Genomic DNA, 24,876 nt, shown 5'->3' on the forward strand with positions numbered 1-24,876 from the left:
CTCTTGGGTTGAGGTCAGGAATCTGTGCAGGCCAGTCAAGTTCTTCCACACCAGACTCACTCATCCATGTCTTTATGGACCTTGCTTTGTGCACTGGTGCACAGTCATGTGGGAACAGGAAGGGGCCATCCCCAAAGTATGAAGTTGTCCAAAATCTCTTGGTCTCCTTGGCTCCTTTTACTGGAACTAAGGGGCCGAGCCCAACTCCTGAAAAATAACCCTACACCATAATCCCCCCCTCCACCAAACTTTATACTTGGCACAGTGCAGTCAGACAAGTGCTGCTCTCCTGGCAACCGCAAAAAACACAGACTCATCCATTGGATTGCCAGACGGTTAAGCGTGATTTGTCACTCCTGAGAACACGTCTCCACTGCTCTAGAGCAAAGTGGCAGAGCTTTACACCACTGAGTTTGGCACTTTGCATTGCGCTTGGTGATGTAAGGCTTGGGTGCAGCTGCTCAGCCATGGAAACCCATTCCATGAAGCTCTCTGCGCTGTTCTTGAGCTAATCTGAAGGCCACATGAAATTTGGAGGTCTGTAGCGATTGACTCTGACGAAATTTGGTGACCTCTGTGCAGTATGTGCCTCAGCATCCGCTGAACCTGCTCTGTCATTTTACTTGGCCGTTCAGTTTGTAGCTGAGTTGCTGTCGTTCTCAACCGCTTCCACTTTGTTATAATGCCACTGACAGTATTGAAATCAGTTATTCAGTAGCGAGGAAATTTCTCGACTGGACTTGTTGCACAGGTGGGGTCCTATCACGGTACCATGCTGGAACTCACTGAACTCTGAGAGTGACCTATTCTTTCACAAATGTTTGTAGAAGCAGTCTAGGTGCTTGGTTTTATACACCTGTGACCATGGAAGTGATTGGAACACCTGAATTAAATGATTTGGATTAGTGACTGTATACCTTTGGCAATATAGTGTATCTTTGGATGAAGCAGCATGACAAACCTTATAACTGCTCTTATAGGAGGACAGAGGAAAATATGGACTTTCGGCTTGAGCCAGATTTGACATTTACAGATTTAACTGGCACTGTATTTAAAGTGATCACACTCAGAGTCCTGTGTGTGGAAATTAGGTTTTGGAAGTTGATTTGGAAGTTTAGTGTCAATGTGTGCATTGAATTTCTGAGATAAAATTGAAGCTAAACAGGAAAATAAAAACAGTTTTGCCGTAGTTTGCTGATAGTAATTAGTAATTTCAGCATGCTCATTTCATTTTTAACTGTAATAAAATACCAGATGTTAAAGTATAATTTATGTTAGTAAAAATTCCGTATGTAAATGTTCATTTAATTATGGTACTTCACAGATCATAATAAGTTGTATTTACCTAAAAATGACATGCTAATTTTTAGCTGTCAAATTAGTAATTGTTAAATTAGTAAATGTAGCAGTACCAAGTCAGTAATAAATTGGTAAAATAATGAAAAAAATGTGTACTTGTTCAGAAATTAAATGCTTATTTTCTTGTTGGTAATAAACAATAGGTTAAGATAAAGAAAGATAAACTGGTAATATGAAGATATTTGTGGTGTAGTTTGAGTTTTGAAATTAGTTATGATGTTCTAGGTAGAGCAGAGCAGAGTAAAGCTTCTGTCACAGCTTCAAATAAAATCTCTCTTCTAACAAAAATATGTTGGATATGTTTTATGGCTGTTAAAAAACCTTATTTTCTTTACAGCTGCTGTTGTGACAGCTAGGTATGCTAACACAAACTCACAGCACTCTGAGTCTGAGCATGCATTATTAGTGTAGAAATATGTTTATTTATATACACTTCATATACATTCAACCTCCTTGCCACCATCAGTGGTTCCAAAATGCACTTAGTCATATTCTTCATAACTTTCATATTTCATAAGCTACATTGAAAAAAGTGGGTGGCATATGAGAGCTGTAAAGTTTTCTTTCCAGTCAAACAGATTGATAATGTCATTTTAAACATTATAACAGAAGAAGGTGAACTCACAATTTTTTTGGCTACTGAAAGTCGACCCATTTTTCTACAAATCTGGGCTATAAACCATAAACTGATGGTGTCTCTTCAGTGTCTTCAGTATTTACAAAAAATATTTTTGTAAAATAATACAAAGAACATTTAAGATTTTTGGCTTTCAGCACTAAATTGTAAGCGTATAGCAATATGCGTATGATCATAAAACACATTTTCTGTTAATTTGAAGGGAGCTTTTAAAATACATAAAATAAACATTTACATTTAGTTCATGCAGTTACTGAATAATTTTCCTTATGATTTGGACATGTAAATTCAGATGGAAAAACCAAAATATACCCTGGAGAGTAAGAGGTTAACTTATTTTGAAGATATTATTTCCTTTAGCATGTTGCCCTACATGCACTACAATGCATTAAATTTTGATAGAAGTCATGGAAACAAACAAACAAACAAACAAAAAAAACAGTACTTGCAGTCTTGGCAGTTGAGGTCGTCTTCCACAAGCTAGCTTATACATTTAGCGATGGTCAAATCTGCTCTGTTAATATTTTTTTATTTACTTGACTGTCAAGTCATGTCAAAGTTTATTTATGTAGAACTTTTTACAACAGGTGTTGTGACAAATCAGCTTTACAGAAAAATCCGGGTCCAAGCCCACATGAGCGTGACTGTGGCAAGGAAAACTCCCTAAGAACTCCCTGAGCAGTGGGCACCCATGAAGCTAGATGAAGCAATGGCATTTAGATGCACAAGATAGGCAGCTGTTCAACTCAGCAAAGAAAAAGGAAACACACAGAGTTAGTTCTGTAAAGAATGACTATTTAAAGTCTGTAAAGAATGAGTTTACAGGGTTAAAAGAGTGCAACAGAGACTTTGGCAGGTCAGGTTATTACAGCCTCACTAAAAGGGAGAGCCAAGAGGTAGGAGACATGAGGGCCCCATGAGATGTCATCGCCCCTCCGCTCCACCTTCAGCAAACCTGAGTGAACATGAGAGCAGCAGCAACACTCCCAGTTTACTATAGAACCCCCATATCTACACCTTTTTCAAACCGGAAAAACTAATTACCAAAAGCTTGACTAAAAACATGGGGGTTTTAGCATAGACTTAAAGCCTGAGGCTGTGACTGAGTCCTGAACACTGACTAGAAGCTTATTCCAAAACTGGGAGGGCTTTGTATGAGAAGGCTGTCCCTCCTGATGTAACTTCTAGGTACTAATATTAAGCCAGCACCTTGTGATCTATGTAAGCATGATGGTTCATAGTAAGACAGAAGTTCACTTAGGGGCGAGGCCATTTAGAGTTTTATAAGTCAGTAAAACAATTTGGTAATGATGCAAAAATGTAACTGTGTAGATTTGATAAAACTGGGCTGATATGCTCAAACTTTCTAGTTCTTGTGAGGATTCTAGCTGCAGCGTTCTGGACTAACTTTTACTGTAACATCCAGACAGTAGGGCATTACAGTAACTCAGCCTTGAGGTAATAAATGTGTGAATTAGCCTTTCTTTGTCCTGTAGAGATGATACATTTTTTAATTTAACATTATTGTGGAGATGCAGGAAAGCTATTCTTGTAATATTTGTTACATGTGCATTGAAGGATAGATCAGGATCTATCGTGACACCAAGGCTTTTTACAGATGTACCCGATGCAACTGAGAGACTATTATGTTTAAGTGTTAAATTAGACAGTTTGATTCTAGCAGCTTTTGGATCAAGAACAAGGACCTCTCAGTGAGTAGGAGAAAGTTGCTTGACATCCAGGCTTTCATGTCTTCTATATGTATTTCCTCAGTCTTTTTAAATTAAAGTTTAACTGTGTCATTGGTGTAGCAGTGGAAATTGATGCCATGTTTACTGATAATGGTGCCCAGTGGTAGTGATCAGTCAGGTAAGATTTGAACAAGGAAGGAGTTATTCCCGTTAGTCCCACAAGGTTTTCTAGTCTGTCGTATCAAATGCTACACTAAAATCAAGGAGGACTAGCAAAGATTTCCTTGGTCAGAGAATAGCAAGAGCTTGTTTACAATTTTCGCTAGTGCTGTCTCAGACTGAATTTTTTCATGTAGATGTGAAGATTTTGATGAGGAAATAATTTTAACTAGCTCAGTATGTTGAAGTAAGGTAAACAATTCCAGCCCCTTTGCGTCAGTAGTTACAGGATTCTGAGATTGGCTTTGTAAGGCAGCATGTTTGTAGACTTAACTGTGTTCTGAAATTGTTTTTCTTCAATTTTATTTCTGAAGAAATTCAGAAAATCATTGCTGCTGTAGGCTGACAGAATCAACGGTTAAGTAACTGTTTGGTTCTTAAATTTTTAAATAGTGCTAAATAATAATGTAGGATTATTCTTATTAGTTTCAATGATAGGAGAGAGAGGTTGAGTGTATTGCAGTAAGTGCTCTTCTATAGTTTATAAGGCTCACTCTCCAGGCAGACTGGAATACTTCTAGCCAGGTGCAATATTCACTGTTATTGTCTGACCGTCTGTTTTCGAGCTCAAGTATGATCATTATACCATGGGGCAAGTTGTTTCTGCTTTATTATTTTACTTTTTAATAGAGCCACATTATCTAAAGTAGAAGTATTCTGTAAGCACTTTGTCATAATATCTAATTTAGTAGGATTAGGCGGCCATCTGATTGAAGCTGATAATTGTGGGTGGATTTGGATTTTCTTTGTCATGAACACCTTGCACAGCTGCATTCTCCTCTTCGAAACCTTAAAACAAAGCTGTATCTTTAGCTTCTCACACTGCCTAATAACATACAATGCTTGATTTAATTATTTAAGGGATAGTCAATCATTAAGGGAAAATGTGAGGGTGTGTGAGAGAGAGAAGTATTGCCATACACTATTTACAGATACATACATAAAAAGTAAAGATAAATAATAAAATATACTAAAACACACATTTTCTAAGTCGCTTCTCCTTCTGGGTCATGGGGGAAGCAGGTCACCACAGGACATATACTAAAACAAAAATATAAATAATGTGCAGTACAAAAATAAGAAGTAAATTGCATAAATACTATGCAGTATGATTCATATGCTAAAAAGATTTAATTTAAGGATACCCTTAAGTAATACCCTTTTTTATGCAACAAACTTCAACTTTACTTTTAATTACTTAAGGGTAATGTTAGGGGAAATTCAACTTGATGTGTTTTATGCAACCAGGCACTGTCTTACATTCGGTGTTCCAGTTCATCTCAGTGGTGTTGAGCAGGTTTGAAGTCAGGCCCTCCAGTCTGCCTCTAGAAGAAACATCAGCACAAGAACTGTGTTGGGAGTTTCATGGTATGGTATATATGGTATTCTTGTGCTGCTGCGAGTCTCTCTGTAAAATCTGAAATATTCATTCCAAGGTCAGAGCTGTTGACTGTTGTCAGATTTGGAGTTTTCAGACCATGTCAGACGTCTTAATGTATTGACGTCACACACACAGAAGGTCTGGCTGGATATGGGCTCTTACCTGAGCAGCGTTGGTGAGGGTGTTGAAATTTAGTCAAAGAAAGGAGAGAGATGTCTGGCACTTGAAAGGCAAACCTAATGATCCAACTGTGGTCAATGCAAAGAAATGCAGAGCTGAAGAAAACCAGTGTTTACTACAGTATAGTTAATCCTGTGCCTTTCACCTTTGGTTATGAGACATTTCTTAGATGCTAAGTTAGGACTTTTCAGTATTGGGTCCTTGTCAAACAAGGCATTCATTATGCAAGGCTTTGTTAAGTGAAGTGAAACGTGATTCATCCCTCCAGAGCACACTTTTCCATTGCTCCAGAGTCCAGGGCAGCGCACTTTAGACCACTGCATCTGATTCTTGTTGTTGCGCATAGTGATCTTAGGCTTGTGTGCAACTATGGAAACCCATTTCACTCCCAACACACAGTTCTTGTGCTGATGTTTCTTCCAGAGGTAGTTTGGAACTCTGTATTGAGGAATGCTACAGATAGGAGACTTTTACATGCTTCAGCACTTGGTGGACTCTCTCTGTGAGTTTGCGTGGTTTAGCGCTTTGTTGTTGAGCTGGTGTTTAGAAAAGTTCAAAGAAACTAATCCTTAAGTGAAAGTTTAAATATCATGTCAAAATCTTTCACAATTAAAAGTGGACTTTTTTGGGGGGGCCCAAAAAGTTTAATTGTTCGAGTCCAGATTAAGGAAAGTTTTGTAGCCAAATAGTCACAGAAAAATATTTGGAAGGAAAAGTAAAAATATAAAGTTTGGATACTTTTTCCTACAATGTTCATTGGGGGAGCGCAATGTTTGGCTGCAGCCGGTTTTTACAGCACTATTGTGCACACACTGGGGAAACCTGTAGTTTGGTTTGGTGGGGAGAACCTAAATAATATACGTTAATCCCCTGCCTTTCGCCTTTGGTTATAAGACATTTCTGATATGCTAAGCTAGCACATTTCAATTAGGTCCTTGTGAAAACAAGGCATTAGTTATTTAACAGTAATACATGTAGTTTGTGTCATCATATATCACAGTCACTGGTTTCTTCCAATGGCATCAATATTTTTGTTTCTAGTACAGACATGGCTCAAAACTAGCAAGAACTGACTAAATGAACCGTCCCTCAAATAATAATAATAATAATAATATTTTTATTATTGTTATTGTTATTATTATTATTATTATTATTATTATTATTATTATTATAACGGTTTAAATAATTGTATTGTGTTTTTAATTTTAATTCAATACAAACACAGCTGGATGTTACTACTTTGCTATCATGGGATGATTTAGGCTATCAAAAAATGTAATTATTTGTTTAATGCTGGCAACATTTTCTGATGTTTTAAGGGGAGTTTTAGGTCCATTGCTCTTCACTATTTACATGTTGCCACATAGGCAAATAATACCCCTTCAAGGTTTAAGTTTTTATTGTTACACAGATGACACTCAGATCTATGTTAGCATTAGCCCTGTTCAGATTACACCACCACCTGCTCTATCTGACTGTATCCATGACACAAGGTCATGGGTGAGTTGCTTTTATTTGGCTCAAAGTCACTTTTATATCTAGCTCATCTGTCCTTGGCATCAATATCGATGGGATTCTAGTAGCACCGTCTCTCTACGTCCACAACCTTGGAGTTATCTTTAACCCTACACTCTCTTTGGCATCCACATCAATTCTGTTGTTAAGACAGCATTTTTCCATCTCAGTAATATTTCTTGCCTCCGGCCGTTTCTCAGTCAAGCCGATGTAGAAACACGCGTGCATGCATTAGTGACATCACGACTGGACTAACCAGCTAGGTTATTAGTGTTTTGGAATTTAATGTTTCTTTAGTAACATTGTGTCCTCATACACAAAGCTGTTTTAGCTGTAAAGGTAGCAATAGCTGGCTAATTTGCTAATATTGGCTGATTATTTGGTTAAAAATGTTTTGCCTCAGTTTGTTCTGTTTGGAAAACTTGTAATTGTGAAGTGGTTTAAGCTGTATAGTTAACATTGGCTGGCTAATTTTGCTAATATTAGCTGATTTCATTGCTAACATGCCTTTTTTGCTTCAGAGTTTGTCCTTTGTTATTTGATAAACCAGGCTAGCCATTATTTGCAGATAATGTCCAATAATTTTCTACCATCCATCTCCTTTCTTAAACACAAACAATATTAAATATACATGGTTAACAATGCCTAAATAGATATCTGACTGAGGGTAGGCTTATATAACTAATGGACATGTGCTAATAAGTTGCCATATGAATAATGTTGGTTAGCTATCAGTTGTCTGTGGTGAAGCAGGTAACATGCGTATTTTTCCCTTCTGTTATTGAAAAGAGCTATTCAGAGAAGGGAACCACAGCATAACCCATGTTAAAAAAATTTTTTCAGCTTTCATTTTGTGCAGTTAAATATTTCCACCAGAAAGGTTGCTAATTTCCTCAATTTTCAGCCTTAATTGGGTATTCGAATGAGACATGGGAAGTTTGTACTATCAGGATCTTGTATTTTATAGCAGGGGTGCTTGCTGTACTAAAATCTGGTAATTATAGTTACCTTGCTTATTTAACATAATAATGGCTCAAATCGCTACAGCATTAAAGCATATGGTAAATTTTATCCACTTTCTTCAGAGTTTCTTGCTTTTCTCTTGTGATAAAAAAATCTCTTCACTGCTTGTTTAAGAGATTCAATTGACCACCTCATTTCAGCAAAAACAAGTTCTTCATGCTGGCTAGGCAGACTCAAGAGGCCTCTGTAGATGAGCAAGGTTTTTGAATGGTGTAATTACAATTACACCATTATAACATTCACTAGTAATTCACTTGCTCAGATAAATTGTAACTTGTGTGCTATGGCTTCCGTCAGCAGTGTTGTGTTTCTTCTCTGCAGCTAAAATAAAAAGCTCCACAGTTTACATAAAACATCATTCAGACTAGGAATGTGTATTCCAACTAATTCTGATATTTGAATCTTTGCAAGAATTAATGAACAGATTTCCAGTTAATCGTGGGGAAGGAAAAAAACATGAAAAACAGAAAAATAGACAAATAAAAGGGTACTCTGGCCATAATTAACCTGGAGCTGAAGAGGTTGATGATTGACTTGGTGTTAAGAAGTTACAAAAATTAGTAGCACAACAATTTAACAGCCAGCAAAGGAATAATCTACATTTGAAAATGTTTATTATTCAAAGAATGCCAAGGGAAATCGGTTTTTATGTTGGATGAAACAGGCCTTCAGATGTGAGCTAAAACTGCAGCTAACTGACACAACACTGAATGCTGATAAGGGTGGTGCAAGAGTTGAGCTTAGAGGGCTTAAGCCCCACTCACTGAAGCCCGCAAGTTGGTAGTTGTGATAATGTTTGCAGCTGAAGTTGTGCTTTCAAGTGCAAGTGGATTGGCAGTTTTCTCAGAGGAGGAACTCATCCACCCAACGTGCATGTTTATAGATTTGCATTACCATTACGTTTGAAGTTTATCTGATTGCTTTCCATTTTTGACTGTTCAGATCTATTCTCCACCATGTTGAAAATAGCAATGAACTCGGCCGAACTCAGTCAATTCTTATTGACCACCCTAACATTCAAATAAGAAGCTGCCTACACACTAGAAGCTAACGCAGCATCAGAACACAGTCCTCCAGTGTATTTCAGTTAGCTCACTGCGTTGGCTCTGTTGGATTAGAAATGCGCCTGTATGCAGTGAAAAGACATAACATCGAACGTCATAAAAGTTCAAACTATTTCAACTTTTGCTGCAAAGCATTCCGACGTGGGGGCACGTCAACCAATAGAAACATACAGGCGGAGATGGATGAAAATCCAAGAAGGAGGACATTAGCAATGCTATGTGCTCTTTTTCTGTTCTATGTGATTTCTTTGCCTTCATGGCTGTTGTCTGCTTGGCTCTGTACATGGCTATCGGCTAAATTTTCTTTCAGTGGTCCATATTTCTTTCTGGTCCAGGTGTTTTGTTTCCCATTGGGTTTTGAACTGTACAAACTCCTGCTCTAGTCGTGTACACACCTTCTAGATGGACAAGATCTGCATGTGCACGCGTCTACCGCTCCATGTTGCCATCTAGTGTGTAGGCACCATTATGTTCCACCTTAAATGGTGGAACAGTTATATTCTTGAACCTTAAATGCTGCACTATTTTAGGTGGAATGGAAAATTAGAATAAAAAGCTGCTGTATTAGCTACTATTATAGCTCTATGTAGCTCAATACCAGCTTGCAACCAGATAGTATCTAAATTTACTGGCAAAGATCATACAGATATCCATTGTTAGCTAGCACACTAATATGTAGTTCTGTGCATGTGCAAAGCTGTTACTGTTTTACTTTGTCACATTTTAAGTCTGCCTTTATTTTTTTTAAACTGGTCCAAAGAGAGTCTGTAAACTGTCATGAGTATTAAGTCTGCTGAATGCAAGTCTCACCAATAATTTCTGTGCTGCTTACACTAAATGGGCTTTGTCACTGTATGTTATGTTCAGCTTGTACCATAAGAAAATGAATACACAATGCAGATGTTTCCAAATGTAAATGATATATTTATATCCCATATTATGTTTAATCTTTACGTTTGTCCTAATATATCAGGTGGCACTCCCTCACTAACTACTTTCTCTATTGGGGGTCGATAAATGACAGAAGACACTTTCTTTTCATGGTTTTATTGGTGTTTTTAGAAAACATTTGAACTGATTTCTGCATCCAGCTGTATATCAGATATCAAACAGGATGGGTATGTCAAAATTTGGTGGGTACATGTCTCCAGTGTGAATTACACCTGTGATTTAAAAAAAAACTGCCATTTTCACTGATTATGCCTGAGAACACGTTTAAATGAGTGTCACCACTGAAGCTGTTAAAAAGCAGTTTAAATTGGAATGACAGAAACATTTAATTAAATTGCAGATATGAGAGAGATTTGAGACTTCTCTTTTGAGAAGTAATTTTAGAAATTACATGTATTAATCTGTATGACAATGATGCCTGTGATTTTGTGTACAGTATTATTGATTTGAAAAAAAGTGCAGAGGCACATAAAGTAAAAAAGCAGGATGCAAAAGCCTGACTGTAGAAGTGGAATTGTTTGCCCTGTGGATTTCTTTTTATTTTGCTCTCTTCCTCATTTGTTTCTTGAACACTTATTGAAAAATAATTCTGGAACCTTTGATCCGAGCAAGAGTTACACTTCTTACTGCTTTTCCTTCTCTTTTACATTGCTTTTCCTGTACTTATCTTTCTCTGTGATGCACTATTTGCAGGGAAAGTCTGCTGATGGGCAAGAAAAAAAATGCCTGGAAATGCCTTTCCTATTAAAAAGGGCTAATGAACTGTGAAATGTTCCATTTTATCACCCTTGGATTTGTGAGAGATTCTAGAGGTCAGTTCTGTTGGTTGTCAGCGAGTTTGACAGCACACCCACTACATGCACATGGCATGTATGCTGCTAAACCTCACTGAATGAAACATGATCTTTGGTTTAAAAATAAAACAGCAAAGGCTTTGTCAGCTGGATGGTTGCTGTTTAAGAAGAGTGTAGATTGTCTGTATTTGCTGATATTCACGATGGGAGACTGTGTGCCTTTGACATTGAAAATGTGGACTAAATGCTCTTTTCCATGTATTTGGATGACATGGAAAATCTGAGCTGGATACACAGTGAACACATTTATCCAGTCATGTCACTGCATGAACCACATCACTCACAGTGCTAATCAATTTCATGCATATACTGAATACAAAAGAAGTGAATTATATGGTTACAGAGAGACAAAACACAGTTCTACACAGTAGAACTAAAACTTAAAACCCCTTGGCATCTTAATCATTACTGTGCCTCTAATTGCCTTAAGCATCAGCACACATACCTTGTTCAAAGGTATGATGTTCTGAGATAAAGCACATTGGCCACAGATAGTGAATCAAGAATATCATGCAGTTGTGCTGCATTAACAACATCAAAGCCTTACAGAGGAACTGATGCACTTTCACATCTCTATAACGGTCTATGCCATGTGTCACTTTAGTTAGAAAGATGATTTGTTTCGAAATATACTTTTTTTGTATCTTTGACAACATTGACTTGTAGTTTAAACTCTAATTAAATGAACATATCAGATCATATACATAGCAGCATATAAACTATATTGCCAAAAGTATTAATTTGATTTAATTCATCCCAAAGGTGTTCTATCGAGTTGAGGTCAGTTCTTCCCTGCCAAACTCGCTCATCCATGTCTTTATGGGCCTTGCTTGTGCAATGGTGTGCAGTCATGTTGGAAAAGGAAGGATCCATCCCCAAACTGTTTCCACAATGTTGGGAGCATGAAATTATCCAAAATCTCTTGGTCTGCTGAAGCATTGAGTTCCTTTCACTGGAACTAAGGGGCCAAGCCCAACTCTTGAAATAACAGCCCTACACCATAAACCCTCCTCCTCCAAACTTTACACATGGCATAATGCAGTCAGACAAGTACTGTTCTCCTGGCAACCACCAAACCTGTCCAGTCCAGAGTCCAGTGGCGGAGCTTTACACCACTGCATTTGATGCTTTGCATTGTGCTTGGAGATGTAAGGCTTGGATGCAGCTGCTCGGCATTGGAAATCCATTCCATGAAGCTCTCTACGCTGTTCTTGAGCTAATCTGAAGGACACATGAATTTTGGAGGTCTGTAGCAATTGACTGCAGAAATTTGGCGACCTCTTTTGGCCTACCACTTCGTGGCTGAGTTGCTGTCATTCCCAATCACTTCCACTTTATGATACCACTGACAGTTGACTGTGGAATATTTAGTAGTGAGGAAATTTCACGACTGGACTTGTTTCACATGTGGCATCCTATCACAGTACCATGTTAGAATTCACTGAGATCCTGAGAGCGACCCATTCTTTCACAAATGTTTGCAGAAGCAGTGTGCATGCAGAAAAAGAAAGTGTTAAGTCAAAAAAATGTAAATATAAATGGAGTTGTGAACCATGCTAACTGTGGTTGTGTATCACACTTGTATGAATACTGTATGAGAAGACTTTTCCCCCTGTTGTTCTGAAGTACTCTATATTTAATATACTATAAAGCAAGCAAGCAGTTTTTATTATATATTTTTATATTTTTAATATATATTATTTATATAGTGCTTTTTACAACAGGTGTTGTCACAAAGCAGCTTTACAAAACATTCAGTATTACAGAAAGGAAAAAAAAGAAAAATCTGGGTCCAAGCCCCGATGAGCAAGCCAGTGGCAACAGTGGCAGGAAAAAACTCCCTAAAAGAGGAAGAAACCTTGAGAGGAACCAAGACTCAGAAGGGGAACCCATCCTCCTCTGGTCGACACTGGATTGCAAACATTCGTTACTATAAAGTATTATAGAACAAAGTGGGGGAAAAATTCTTTTTTTCCCCCACTTTGTTCTATAATACTTCATAGGGAGTTTTTTCCTGCCACTGTTGCCACTGGCTTGCTCATCGGGGCTTGGACCCAGATTTTTCTTTTTTTTCCTTTCCGTAATACTGAATGTTTTGTAAAGCTGCTTTGTGACAACACCTGTTGTAAAAAGCACTATATAAATAATTAGCAGTGGCTAATTTGATTAGCTTATGATAATGCAGCAGCAGCAACAGCTGTGCTCAAGCCGATGGCTGGTGAGCAGTGGCACTCGATCAGGGCAGAAGGGCCAACAGCATCAGATGCACAGGATGGGCAGCTGTTCAACTCGGCAAAGAAAAGAAGAAAACACAGAGTCAGTTCTGTAAAGAGTGGCTGACCACAGATTATAGTATTAACAGAGCAGCAGAGACTCCAGCAGGTCTAGATCTGACAGGGAAGACTAATTACCAATGTCTTGACTATACAAGTAAGTTTTTAGCCTAGTCTTAAAGACTGGGGCTGTGTCTGAGTCCCAAACATTAACAGGAAGATTATTCCAGAGCTGGGGGGCGTTGTATGAGAAAGCTCTCCCCCCTGATGTAACTTTATTAATTCTAGGTACGAGTAGTGAGCCAGCACCTTGTGATCTAAGTAGGTGTGATGGTTCATAGTAGGAGAAGTTCACTCAGGTACTGAGGGGCGAGTCTGTTTAGAGCTTTATAGGTCAATAATAGAATTTTATAATCAATGCGAAATTGGTAACCAGTGCAGGGTTGATAAAACTGGGCTAATATGGTATGATAAACCACATCACTGGGTAATTGTGGGCACTGTTTTCAGTATGGCAACTTTGTTTTACACCTAAATATATTGAGGCTTCAGTTTAAAAAAAAACAAAAAAAAACCTTTTTCTTCTTAATATGTGTTAATGACTGTATTTATTTGACACAAATGCCTTGTCATATTTGTGCCTACATTCACCATGCAGCTAAATGGCTAAAACTAAACAGTGGAGCCAAGTTGCTAACTACTACTCCAGTCAAAAAGGCGTAACAAGCTTTACTTTCACACAGTACAGCTGAAAAGGAGTTGCCTGGAGCACAATTTCAGGAGGTTTTCTAGAACATATAAAACAGACATATAAAAACCAGATGCCCTAGACTATATAGGGCAGGCATTACACTCCCCTCCTGGTGCAATTATATTGTGCCACTATAAACAACTATGTGCGAGTTCCATTTAGGTGTCTTCTGAGACAAGAATTACAGTCTCATAGATTGGTCTTAGGAAAACCTTTATATTTCCCACTTTGACAGTCTTGATCTGGACCTTGTGAACCTTGCCATTTTTACTAGAAAGAGGCCATTTGTTTCTGTGAGCTTGCTGATCTTTTAACTGGACCACGTCGCCAACTTTAATGTTCGGCTTCTCATCCACCCATTTTCTATGACTCTATAGGACATGTACTGTCCTCTCCACTGCTTCCAGAAGGATTCCACTGTTTGGCGTAAAGTGCAGTTTAGTAGTTCCCCTGTCCGAGTATTTTTACTGGACCACACACTGCAAAAAACCTTCTCAAGGCATTGATGAAACTCTGTGATCTTCATCTCCATAAGATATATGTGCACAGCTCTTGTAGCCATGGACATAAGTTGCCCAGCACTTGCTGTCAGCATTACCTCCCCTTGCACAGCATGTTACCTCATTCCACTAGTAAGTGGAGGCTCAGGTTTAAACCTGTCTTTTGACAAGTCTGCCATCTTTTGTACTTCACATTCCCCCTTAGCCATTTGCAGATAACACATTTGTGCAAACAGCAAAAATCAATTGTTTGCCTCTAATTATCCAAAATCCTACAGCACGCATGGTTCCTTCTGTTATGTGACGTCCTTAGGGAGCCGCATTTTCATTTGAGGAATCATCAATGGGTGTTTCTCTTCTCTTCCACAGATCCACATATAAACAATCTCCAACTCTCAGCAAACCTTTCTCATCAATTACTGGTTTGAGTTGCATCAGAGGGCTAGTCTTTTGGAGGGGGCGTTTCTTTTCAATTCAGTAAAATTACTCTTTGAAGACCTCCTGCTAAACAGAATTATCACAGTCACAGATCACAGTTTCTGCATCTAACAGCTTGGCTTTATTGCAGTGATCACAATAGCATTTCCTGGATGCTGGACCCGAGAGTCAGTTGGTGTTTTGTAGGTGTTTCGCCTGAATGGATCTTCTAGCATTGTCTGCTCTGTATGGACGTAGAACCACTATTCAGGGTACATGGACCTCCTGATCTGAGCAACTCGATTGGTAACATAGAAGTAGAAACTTCTGGCTGCATGTATATAACCCAGCACAACTTTGCTGTCAGTGAAGAACTTTACAGTGTCCACCTCCATGTCCATTTAATCTCTAATCAGCTCATTCAGTTGCACAGCCAGTACAGCTGCACACAGTTCCAGTCGAGGAATGATGTAAGTAAGTAAAGTAAGTAAACATTTATTTATATAGCACTTTTCTAAGCACAGCTACAAAGTGCTTCACAAACAACAAGTACTAAAAATAGAATGATAAAACAAAACAGATACATATAACTATAAAAACAGTACAGCTATATTCATAAACAACATAAAACTGACATAAAACCATAAAAACAATGCAGCACTATCCAATAAATAACAAAAGCATCACCTGTGACCAAAAGCTAATGAATAGAGATGCGTTTTGAGTCTTCCTTTAAAAATGTCCTTTGATTCAGCTAGTCTAACATCCAAAGGCAGAGCATTCCACAACTTGGGGGCACACACAGAAAAAGCACAATCTCCCTTTCGTTTCCGTTTTGTCCTAGGGACCACTAAGAGCCCCTGACTAGATGACCTTAGTGATCTGGTACTAGGATACGGTGATAATAACTCTGAAATATATTTTGGCCCATCACCGTGCACCGCCTGGTATGTTAAAACCAAAATTTTGAACTGAATTCTAAAAACAACAGGCAACCAATGCAGAGATGCCAGTACAGGGGTAATATGCTCCCTTCTTTTAGTCCCGGTAAGTACCCGGGCAGCTGCATTCTGAACCAGCTGCAGCCGTGCCATTACCCCTTGATTAAGATATGTAAATAGTGCATTGCAATAATCAAGTCGTGATGATACAAAAGCATGAATGATCTTCTCTGTGTCCTGGAAGGAGAGCATTTTCTTGATTTTGGCAATATTTCTCAGTTGAAAATAACAGGCCTGCACCAGCTTTGTTATATGCATTGAGAAATTAAGATCCGAGTCAAAGATGACTCCGAGGTTTCTGGGATAAGGGTTTATCTGTGAAGCCAATAACCCAAGTTCCTTCTTTAGGTTATCAGCAACCTTTTGAGAACCCAGAACCAATACCGATGTGGGCTGGCCATGGGCCCAATTTGGATTTCTGCATTATAAATCTTACATGACACTGCCCTGTATTTTCAGTTGTCCTCAGATAGGCCACAGCTCCTACAGCTATGGTAAAGGCATCTGAAATGAGGCATAGCTCTTTTTTCTGGCATGAAGACAAATAGACTCGGACATAGGACCTCAGTATTTGTAAGTGTTTAAGGGCTCTAGACAATTCCATTCTCTTTCTTTCTCTCTGGGAAGAGCGGTGTCCCATCATTTTGTTCCAGTGACAGTTCTCAAACCAGCAATTTGGATTGTATTGTTACTGGAACAACAAACCCCAGATTTTCATACAAACTATTGGCAGTAGACAGCACACCTCTCTGGGTGTATGGCATCTCCTAACAAGAGACACAAAGTAAAATTGTCTGATTCCAATTTCTATGATATCCCTAAGCTTTGTTGAAGGGACAGAGGATCCACATCAAAAACAAGATCTTTTAGATCTTTGGCACGGTCATGTACTGGAAAGGCTTCATCACCTTATTGCTATTGGATGCTATCTTGAGCAATTTCAGGTTGGACTTTGCCATCATCTGCTTCTAGTCAACATAGCCTCCTCTTCTGTGGACACTGAGGCAAGTCCATCGTCAGCATAAGTGTTGCATAACAAACCGCTGCAAACTGTTGGGCTGCCTTCTGCATGCAGTAGATGGCAACAGCAAGTGATGGGCTGTTGCCAAATATATGGAGTCTCATTCTGTATTCTTAACTTGTTTCTCAAAATCATTATCCTCATGCCAGAGGAACCGCAGATAATCTTCTCATACCACAAAGCAATAAAACATCTGTTGGATGTCTCCAGTAAAAGCTATAGGTTATTTTCTGAAGCACAGAACGACCCCTAAGAGTGTTGTTTAGATCAGGTCCACTAAGGAGTATGCTGTTTAAGGACATGCTGTGAAATTCAGCACTCGAGTCAAATGCCACCCTGATCTGGTTGGGCTTTTGTGGTTGGTAGACACCAAACATGAGCAAATACCAGTGCTCTTTCTCAGGTTCCAAAGGACGAGCACACTCTGTATGTTGGTTTTCAAACATATTTCTCATGAATTCAACAAACTGCTTCTTCATGTCTGGTTTCTTCAGCAAGCTTTTCCACAATAAACAGAACTATTTCATCGCTTGCTCTCGAGTGCTTGGTAGTCGGTATTGGGGGGGACCAAAAAAGGCAGAGGGGCCACCCAACTGTTATCCTCATCCAGGAATGCTCCATCATCCATAGAGAGGGATGGCTTCATCATTAGCAGTTGTTTCAAACACTGTGCATCCTAGTGTGTCTTGAAATTCTGCATCTGCCACGCAGCTGTACAAATCTGAGATGGACAGTTGGTCTTTAAAACCAAGACTTTCTTTTACCTGAATACTGTTGGGGCAAGGACTAAGAAATGAAGCACAACCATTAGCCAGTAGATTTGTCTTGTACACATTGACAGCTCCTAGACATGTGCCACCCACAATAACCCAACCCAGGTCTAGCTGTTGAGCATAAGGTGTGATATAAGGCCCATTAATGTGCTTGCATACCTTGTGCACTTTCAAGATGTCTCTTCCCAAGAGCAAAATCATCTGAGCTTCAGGGTTCACAACTGGGATCATATCAGGTAGTATGATACCTCTGGAGAAGGAATTTCTGATCGATCATCTGGGATCATATCACATTCAATCAAGGTAGAGAGAGAAATCTGTTTTCCATCCATGGACTTCAATCCATGGTGCTGTTCCAGAACATGTTTTTAGTGTGCACTCCTTAATATGGAAGAGGTAAAAAAAAAAACCTTTGCAAGGGACTGGTTTCTTTGCTCATCCAGTACTGCATAAATACTGGCTGTCTCTCTTTCTCCTGCAGCATAAGCCTTCACTAAGCAGATTTTGGAACATGACCTGGGACTGTGCACAGAACCACAGACCTTCTTGGCAAGTGACTGACAAGGTTTCATTTCTGCCTTGTTGCTCATTTTGCTGCCTGCCCTCATATACCTTGGATTTGGTGCTCTCTGTGGAAAAAGAAGGAGGGCCTGAATATAGAGCTGCAATATTCACATTTGATTCGCTGCCACATTCACAACATTTGATTGATGCCTTGCAGTCTTTTGCAACATGCATGGTAGACAACATCTATAACACATGTGATTTTGATTAAGGAAAGACTCCCTTTACTCTATACTTTTGCTCCTAAATGCTTTGCAGATTTTTGCAAATGGTGGAGTTTTCTGTTGATTGGACATTGTTTATCCAGTTCTGTCATTTTCTGTTTAGTTTTGTCTTGGTCAATAGCTTGTCAGCTATTGGGTTAACTCCCTGGGCAGTGTCCAAATACGTAAGTCCTGGAAGGTAGCCCTCTTCTTTGGCACATTCCAGTTCATGCAGAAGGTCCCCCAGCTCTTAAAGCTTTACATTATCTTTGTTGGTCAGTTTAAGACAGTCCTCTATCTTTTTGAGCAAGGCATGTTCAACTGCTTCAGGAGCACCATATGACTCAAGTCTTTGCCAGAACATTCTTAGAGCTGCTTCAAGATTGAGCTAGTGTACTGAGCAAATTCTCTTAGCTTGTATTGAAAATTCACACCCTAGCCATGTAGTTATCAATTCCAGTTCTTCTCTGGCTGACAACTTTAACTCTTTGGTGGAATTTGGAAAAGACAACTTCTCTGACCAGTAATTTTCTGGTTGGTCGTCAAATTTCAAGAGGCCAGAACTGACCATTTCTCTATGCATGCGTTACTTACCAAGGTCTTGGATTCCTGAGTCAAAACTTTTGTGATGGATTTGCAGGATTGGGCATGAATGACTGCTTATGGATTTGGTTTGAGTATCTGTCCTTCCCTTCTTTTGTAACACATCCAGTATTGGTTGGTTTCTCACTTTCAGATCTATGATATGCCACACGTTTAGCGTTAAGACATGATAATCCTTTATTGGGGAGAAGCGGCCAGTCACTGAAGGAGTTGCCTAGTGCTGTCAGAGTCTCATGCATGGGGTGGGAGCTGTTCTCCAGCATGGATGCTAGTCTGGCTAACATCCTTCTGTCTCCCACCATTGGCACTGGGTCTAGGGGGCTTCCCAGGACAGAGCTGGCTCTCTTAATGAGTCTGTCAAGTCTCTTCCTGTCCACAGTTGAGATGCTGCTGCCCCAGCAGACCACTCCATAGAAGATGGCTGATGCCACAACGGTCTCAAAGAAGGTCCTCAGGAGTGCCCCCTGCACTCCAAACGACCTCAGTCTTCTGAGCAGGTAGAGTCTGCTCAGGCCTTTCCTATAAAGTGCACTTGTGTTTTCTGACCAGTCCAGTCTATTGCTAAGATGAAAACCCAGGTACTTATAAGAGTCCACTCTCTTTCCTGGATGTTCACTGGTGGAAGGAGGTGACTGCATCTTCGAAAGTCCATGAACATCTCTTTGGTTTACGCCGCGTTGATCAGGAGGTGGTTCCTCAGACACCAGTCCACAAAGCTCTGGGTCAGTTCTCTGTACACTCTGTCGTCCTCATCTGTGATGCGTTCAATGATTGCGGAGTCATCAGAGAACTTCTGTAGATGGCAGTTTAGTGAGCTGTACTTGAAGGCAGACTTCATGTACAGCTCACCAAACTGCCATGTTTACAGGTGAAGAGGAATGGTGCCAGTACTGTAAGGGCCCTTGTGCTGCTGAACATCATGTCAGACACACTGTCCTGTACCCTCACATACTGTGGTCAGTTGGTGAGATAATTCAGAATCCAATTTGATAGGTGACACCCTTGTGTTCTCCCGCTTGTCCCTCAGGAGCCTAGGCTGTATGATGTTAAAAGCACTGGAGAAATCAACGAACATGATTCTCACAGTGCTCACAGGCTCCTCCAGGTGAGAAGGAGATCTGTGTAGGAGGTAGATGACCACATCATCCACTCCAATGCCAGAATGATAGGCAAACTGGATTGGGTAAGCTTCTTTCTTTCTTAACTGGATCTGCTAGATCAGTTCTGTGTGGAAGCTCCTTGAAATATCCTTGTGAATTTTGTTGAATATACTCAGTAGTGTGCTCTACTGGGCTTATTGGGAATTCTTGCACTTGTGGCCCTTCACAAAATTCTCCACTTTCAATCATTTCTGCTTGCTCATATGCTTTAGCCTCAGCTGATGCAGGAGCTGCAAAGTTCTGACTCTGTAAGACATGTAGATTTGATGTAGATCTAGTTCAGCTTTCTGTCTCATAACGTTGGCTTCCTGTTTAGCAAAGGATGCTAGCGCATGGGCTGCTTCTGCGGAACTTGCTCATGGCTGTCTACTTTACTTGTAGCGTGAGCGTGAGATCTGGGATGTGACGTTGGTGGTCTGGTGAGCAACATTCTCCTCTGCCTGTGGCATGCCTGCATCCTCCTGCTGCATCATATGCTAACTGGGCAAAGGGTAGCTCCTACCAAATGAACATTCATTGTTCACTCATAGTTTCAATTGCTTGCTGGCTGCCTTCGCCCACTGTCTTGTTGTCTTTTCACTGTTCTGACCTTGTAACACGTCTCCAGTTGTGCATTTGTTTATTGACCTGTTTACTGAAGAGTCTTGGCATATCTTGTGAAACTACAAATGTGAAAGATGAAATGCATAGATGAGATGCATATTAATCACTGTTTCTTTTACATAAATGCCTTGTCAACATACAGTAGTCATATTTGTGCCTACATTCACCATGCAGCTTAATGGCTAAAGTTAAACAGTGGAGCCAAGTTGCTAACTACTATACTAGTCAAACTTTGAATAAACATCACAGTACCTTTCACCTAACCTTACGATTATTGAAGCAACATTAAAGAAAAGGCATGGATGACAAATAATTTCCAAGTAACAAGCTACTTTCACACAATACAATGGCCTGAACAGGAACTGCCTGGAACACATCTTCAGGAGTTTTTTCTACAGCATTTTTCTTATACATGCACAATGACAATGTAGACCACTAGGTGGTGTTTTAGAACTGTATGCACAGACTTATAAAATAACCAGATGCCCTAGACTATATGAGGCAGGCATTACACTGTGCATGTCTTCTAAATGCATAAAAGATGTATAATGTGGCATGAAAATTACTTGGGGAAATTCGACCTGATATGTTCAGATTTATTAGGTTTGTATTAGGTATTATTCTTTTACTGTGGTTTGTTAGAGCAAGTGAAAATGCTGCCATCCGACTTCTGGTGTGCCTCATATAAGCAAACTGAGACCCCCTGAGAAGGTCAGTTTGCTTCAAAATGATCTCTGGTGCAGATGGTGTATAAAGCATGAACGCAATACAGACCAAAGATGTCTAATAGGACCAAAGGCAGAGTAACTCTTGGGTCCTGTCTGCATAATGTCTTGGACCGAGTCATCATCTTAAAATCTAAATTCCGGAGGTCCCTGAAAATAAGCTTATTATGAAGTTATGCTGTCAGTTAGGGAGAAAGTAGAAACTCAATACAATACAAATACAAATTCAGGGACAGCTAATTGTTTGGCTGCTTCACACACAATCAGTGAGTTTCTGTCTGCCTCAGAGTGGCACTGTAGCAAACTGGCTCACCCAGTTGGTGGAACATTCAGGACATGCATGTCACAGGGTCAGAGGTTGATCTAAGTTGGTGCTCACATACTCTGCACGCTTTGAGTGAGAGAAGGAGAAAATGCTTTTAAACTGCTTTTGCTCTGAAGCGTGTCTCCATGTTTCCTGCCATCCAAAACGTGTCTACGAAACAAACAAAAACAAATCAATTCTTTCACTTGAGTAGCACTATTTGGCATAATGATTAAAATGTGCATGATTTTAAGTACTAAAAAGAAATGCAGTTACAAAACACATTTGCTACCTTGCTGAGTATTACTCCACTGTTAGTCAGTAGGCCTCTAACGTCTATAGTAACATTGCTGCCATGACATACCCACCTCAAAGGCTTTGGCTTTGATTCCAGTCTGTACAAAACTGTTGGTCTGTTTTGTTCTGTGTCTTGTGTCTGAGCACAACACTGTGTTCATTGTAATTGATTAAACTACAGCTAATGCCGTTGCTTTCTGCTTTTCCATGATCAGCACATCAGGTGCGTTTTTGAGCATGAGGTGGGTGAATCATAGAATGCATCTGTCAGATACTTTCATTGGAGACTGAATATGAAGTAGAAGTGAATGAATGCAGAAGTAAGCAATCAGTTGACAGGTCAATCTCATGCCTATAAACATATTACAAAGTAATAATATGAAGTTTGAGAGATCAATAATAGGAAGAGATTCTGCATGTGTGCAGTAGGCTTTTGTGTGCAATACACTGTTGTCCAATTAAGACAGCTCAGCCATTCACAATACTATCATCAGTAGCTCAGCTCTACTGCAGGAAGGGAGATAGAGCCCCCAGTAAAAGAAGCAGGAACATAAGAGAGAGCATGGGAAGAAGAAAAGTGATCTATGTTCTCAATGGCCCGCGAGGCACAAAAGCAGAAGGTGACACACAAGAGACAAAAAACAGCTGATGTGTAATCTGTCTGTCAGCTGGGACAAAAAAAAAAAAATTGAGTCTATTAACATCTCCTGGGGTGGGCTTTTTATGAGCATCATATCTTTTTATCTCTCTCCCACCTTCTCTGTTATAGCTCATTTCATCCACAGACCTGTAGTGTAAAGTCATTGTTTTGATGTTTGAGCTCATTTATCTAAAATATAGAGAGAACATAGAAGAACAGGTGTTTGTTTGCATTTGTTTGTGTCATGAGTTATCTGTTCTTGTATCATGTACTTTTAGTTCATGCTTCTTATTAAACTGAACTATGTTTGATAAAGCTTCTTAATTATAAGAAAGTATTTTTAAGCAAATAAAATTTCTCACATCTGTCTTAAACATCTCAAAAAGGGCTCTCTCTCTCTCTCTCTCTCTCTCTCTCTCTCTCTCTCTCTCTCTTTCTCTTTCTCTCTCACTGTATCAATGAATGTCTATCAGTTGTTTTTTTCAATTTTCAAAAAAGAATTTGTGGGATTGCTAGGTGTTAAAATAATTTACGCTTACAAATACATCTCATGGATATGGACACATCTCAAGCTCACTGACTTATTTGAGAGGCATAACGTGGTAAAGACAACAAGGCAACAAAGAAATTGACATAAATAACAGCCTTTTGAAGACCTTCAATTATTGAATACTTTCAATTTATGTATTAGATAATTATGAAGAGGAGGTGGCAACATGTCTTGTTAATAATCAAGGTTAGTGATAGTATCGATGCGCACATAAACACCTCCACTTTCCCTAAACTGCATGAAGCACTGATCAGCATAAACAGGCAAAGTAAAACTTAGTGACAGAGCCCATCAGACTCTCCATTTCAGCTGGGAGGCATTTTCAGGCCTGCCTTGGTTGGTGCGAACACTGTCGAACTTTTTTTGTAGTTGAGTTTTGATGTGCGAAACGTCACCCGCATTCAAGCAGCACCAAATAGCTGAACCGTGCTAGTTCACAAGGGAATTCAGCACTCAAGCACGTTTTTTTCCCTCTGCACATTTTCTCTGTACTGTCTGCACAATCTGCTGCTTTAACATTTCACTTTTAATTTTTTGTTTATTTTTATTAAATAAAAATATTTTATTTAATAAAATTTTTCTCCCCAATTTAGTCATTTCCAATTCCACCTGCTACTTAGGACTCCCCCAATCACTGATACTACGAACGCTAGGAGGGAAACCACCCACCTGTGAAACTAACCACTGCTTCTTTTCGAACTGCTGCTCTCGCAACATCACGGTACAGCCGAACGCGCTCAGTGGAAAGTGCCAGCCGCCAGATCTGTTACGTCAGCTAACAGACACCTGCACTGACTAGTATTGCGTTGCGTGATGTGGAGAAGGGGGGCCCTCCTACTCAACCGAGAGAGAGGGAGGCCAATTTTGCTGTCTTGGACTCCCAACTACTGATGGCTGTAGCATCACCAGGGATCGAACTCGCGATCTCCTGATGATAGGGCCTACGCTTAGATGGTTGCGCCACTCGGGAGCCCAACATGTCACTTTGTTAAACGCTCACACATTATTGTGTATTGATAAGAAGTTTTGCGGGGATGCAAATGTTGGTTCCTGCACTATGAGCTGCTGCAAATAATGAAAGGCAAGCAATAAAATAATATGTGTTTGATTATAGATTGTGGAGAAAATTTTTGGCCAGGCATCAGCGAACCATCAGCAGTTTTAATCAGTGGCCTAATTGAGTCACTCAGCACTCAACCAGCTATTTTTGCTTTTTTTGTTTGTTTTTTTAATAATGTTTTGCCCCACCACTTTTGGAGGTGTGGTGCCCTGGAATTCTGGCCCTGGAATTTTCACCTTCATTTTTGTCCAGTATCTCTCTTAAAAGCATTGTAGCACATTTTGCATGCAGTGGGAAAAGGGAAGGAAGAGAAGCAGTGACAATTCTGCATTATTTGGCTTTTGATGCTTCCATGAGAATGTGACATCAGAGGAAGGCACAGTGCAGAGACTGGTAGTGGCGAATCATCTTCCTTTGTATAAGTGTGTGTACATATATGTAAAAAAAATGGCACTACACATAGGTCTTTGGTTGTTCATGATTAAATGCTCGGGCCTCTTACTGGCTAAATCTAAAAGAAGCATAATTGATGACTGCTGTGAATGACTTGATTTGAT

The 24,876-nt window shown here is 39.6% G+C and overlaps 1 protein-coding gene across 8 annotated transcripts in view; it reads left to right on the forward strand.

The window, feature by feature from the left end:
* The window catches only part of auts2a (activator of transcription and developmental regulator AUTS2 a), a 469,856-nt gene that overhangs the window by 406,555 nt on the left and 38,425 nt on the right, over nucleotides 1–24,876 (forward strand). The gene's annotated exons all lie outside the window — the stretch shown is intronic.

Source organism: Pygocentrus nattereri, chromosome 18 (assembly GCF_015220715.1).
Source record: "Pygocentrus nattereri isolate fPygNat1 chromosome 18, fPygNat1.pri, whole genome shotgun sequence".
NCBI lineage: Eukaryota > Metazoa > Chordata > Actinopteri > Characiformes > Serrasalmidae > Pygocentrus > Pygocentrus nattereri.